Source organism: Triticum aestivum, chromosome 2A (assembly GCF_018294505.1).
Source record: "Triticum aestivum cultivar Chinese Spring chromosome 2A, IWGSC CS RefSeq v2.1, whole genome shotgun sequence".
In the NCBI taxonomy this organism is placed as follows: Eukaryota; Viridiplantae; Streptophyta; class Magnoliopsida; order Poales; family Poaceae; genus Triticum; species Triticum aestivum.
The window spans coordinates 404640339-404643923 of record NC_057797.1 but is presented as its reverse complement, the minus strand read 5'-3'; positions in this window follow the sequence as shown (position 1 = coordinate 404643923).

The window sequence follows — 3585 nt, the reverse complement described above, 5'->3', positions numbered from 1 at the left end:
GTCCGAAGACTACAAGGCGGATTCCTCCCGCGGAGGAGGGGGGAAACACGAGGAAACTCCGCCTCCCCGCACTGGGGAGGAGAAGAAAATGAAAGTCGCCCCAGAGGGGGAGGCTAGGACGCCCAAGAAGGGAAAGGCGTCCCTTCCGGATTACTCCACCACGGCCGCCTACATCGAGAAGGAGTGGCTGCCCAGGGGGAAGCCCCTAGTAAGATCGTAAGTATCCATACTCTGTTGTATTTTAGTGCGACTTCGCTTCATAGTCTATTATAACGCCGAACTCGTATATGAAGTCCGGCCAGGGTTCATCCCGAGGTATCCTCTTCGGATGGGTCCTTGAGCGATTCGGTGATGAACTCGCTCCCAACGGCCACTTCCCCTCGGCCCGCGGATGACACGGAGGTGTTGTCCAAAGGCTCCCAGAGCAGGGGGAGGCGACTTTGGAGACGCCCCAAGGCGAAATTCCTGACGTCGGGCACACGGGGCATAAGATCCCCACGGATTGTGCCGACGGGAGCCGCAGCAAGCCGGGCTCCCAGCCAGACACTATACCGGAACCACCAAAGGTTCAGGATTCGGGCAGGCAGCCGCTCGCCAAGGAGGGCGAGCCGTCCGTGCCGATAACTTCCGTTATGCCAGAGGCGCCGGATAGTCTGCTGGAAGCGCTTCGCGGCGCTTCCATGGATGAAAAGCATCGTACTCTTATGAGTGCGGTGATTCAGAGGGTTCGGTCCGCCAAAAGCGGATTGACCGAAGCCTGTACCAGCCTCCTAACAGGCTTTGAAGTAAGTAATTAAAATTTTGGGAAATTATCACCCGATAGACAGTAGCCCCTGGTACTCTGTTTGGTGTTCGGAAACAAAAGCCAAACGGAGGGTCAATTAAAATCCGCAGGAGTCTAATAGTAGGTGTCTATGTGAATAAGCAGGCGGTGCTGCTTGCCGCTGCTGCCCGCACAGCGGAGGTCACCGGACGATTGTAATCTCAACCATGTACGCGATCTAGGAGTTGCGCCCCAGCATATAAACACGTAGCCGTCGGTCAGACGAAGACACGACGTTGAACCCAAGTTTTCACATGGCTAAAAACGCATTTGTCCTAAAGCAGCTCACAGATACTATTAACTCATGCTACATCCGTTCAAGTTGTTCTTTGCCACAATGCTGAGTTCAGCAGCACGCAGGGTCCTACCTGGACCACTTGCAGTTTTAGCAGTGGCCGAATATTTAATCATATATTACAGCATTTCCCTCCACATGCTACAAAGCAAAAGAAAGAAAGAAAGCCTGATGGTGATTGGAGGTACAAATTGGCAACAAGGGGTAATCAATTTTTAGTGGCTTCATCTATTCGTTCCCCGCGTCCCCCGCGTCGCCCCCCGCCTGGGTGACTCGGGCGGATCGGCAAACCTAGGCGCCGGGCCGCCGCACATCCCGTGCCTCCCTCCGTCGCCGCCGGAGGAAGCCACCGGGCAAAGCCTGGTGGTCGACGGCGGTGGCAGAGGCTCCCTCCCCGCCCACGCAGGTTTGGGTGATGCGGGGCATCCATGGGCGTGGGGGCACCTGCCCAGATCTAGATCGCTGGCGGCGCGGCGGCACATGGCGGCGGCAGTGCTGCAGGGTCGACCGGGACGACTGGTGGTGCGGCTGTTAGCGGCGACGTGCGGGTTGGCTGATCCAGTCCGTACATATGGCCGGTAGGCCATTGCATGGAAGGGCCAGCGAGGGGCGCCGGAGGCCTCTGCTGGCGATCCGACGGAGCTTCTGGATCGGATCCGGTCATCACGTCCGATCCGTCCGGTCGTTTGGGATACTGCGGTGTCTGCTGCGGATCTCTGCCGACCGGCGGCGCGTGGGGCCCGTGAGGAGATGTCGGATCTCCGCCGGAGTACTGACAGCGACGTACATTTTCATGGCGACGTTCCGCTCTGTTCCAGCCAGACGCGAGATCGGGACGACGTGGCTTCCGATGAAAATCGCGCCTGACTGCGGTCTTGGCGGACGATGGCGGCGTCTCGGACGTCGTAACCTTCTCGAGGCATCGTCGTTGCAGGTCATGTCAACCTGATCGAGAAGTTCCGGGGGAAACCCTAGATCTGGGTCTACCGGATTGGATGATGACGGTGCCTTCAATGTCGTTCTTCCTCCTGGGGGCATCGTTTTTGGAGCAAGCGCTAGTTGGAGGGGACAAGAGGAGGAGCGGTGTTTCATCTTGCCCATTGATGACGGCGGATCTTGGTGGCGTGGCACAGTGGAGACTCGACGCCTGATGCGTGGAGATGGACTCGCGCAGGAGGATGACGTTGTCTGGCGTCGTGGTGGCGTCCACGGTAGCTACACCAGGCAAGGTACATGCAACAGTACAACTCTGAAGATGGATTGATGGTAGGTGGCTGCGGCGGCCTCATACCCGGCAGGCGTCCTGGTTGAGGAGCACGCCGGATTAGTGGGTGCCCATACCCGGCAGGCGTCCTGGTTGGGACCTCAGGTCTTAGATGTTAGGTTTGGCCGTGATGTCTGTTTGGTATTAGGCTCAGACATTCAGCACCCCTTCATCAACTGGATAGGAGTTGCAACACATGTTGTGTAGACGGTGGCTTTAGTCTTGCTGTTGTATGACTTTGTAAGGTCTTGTGGCAATAATTAATAAAATGGATGTATGCATCGTCCGGATGCAGAGGCCGGGGGTCCTCCTCCATTTCTAAAAAAAACTATTCATTCCCCAGAAGGCGAAAAAAGGTCTGTTCTGAAATCTGTAGTATATTTGTTGAGTTCACAGACAACTCTACTGGTTGCAAACCTCCAATGTTGAGGATGGATGTTTATGTTGATTTGCTCAATGATATTCTGTCAGCCTGCTCGCCAACGGGTTCCTCACTTTCAGCAGAATCTGTAGTTACATTTGTTGAGGCTGGCCTTGTCCAGTATCAACAAAAACCCTTCAAGTTCTTGATTTGGATCGTCCTGATTCAGCAAAGATTGTAACTAGTATTATCAAGGCTCTTGAAGTGGTTACTAAGGAGCACTTTCATTTAGCAGATTTTAATGCTAAAGGGTTTTGGAGCAAAACAATGTAGATTCATCATCAAATAGATTCCAGGTTCTTGACACAACTTCTCAACCAACTGCAATGGTAACTGATCACAGGGAAACTTTCAACTTCAAGAAGTTCAGATTCAATGGCAGAGGCGATGACCGTGATATAGATGGAGGTTTTGCCCATGATGGTGAAGATGACTTTATGCATGAGATTGCTGAAGACAGAACTGGAAATAAGTCCACAATGAATATTCGGTTTGATATTCCACGCAATAGAGAGGATGATATGGCTGAAGATGAAGATGACAGTGATCAAGATATGCCAGCAGATGATGGTGAGGAGGTTGATGATGAGGAGGAGGATGAAAATAACAACGTGGAGGAAGATGACGCCCATCAGATATCTCATGCTGACACGGATCAGGATGACCGTGAGATTGATGAAGATCTGCTAGAAGAAGAAGATGATGACTACGAGGATGAGGAGGGAGTAATCCTCCTCCTATAGGAGGGGATCAATGGAATTAATGTGTTTGACCATATCGAG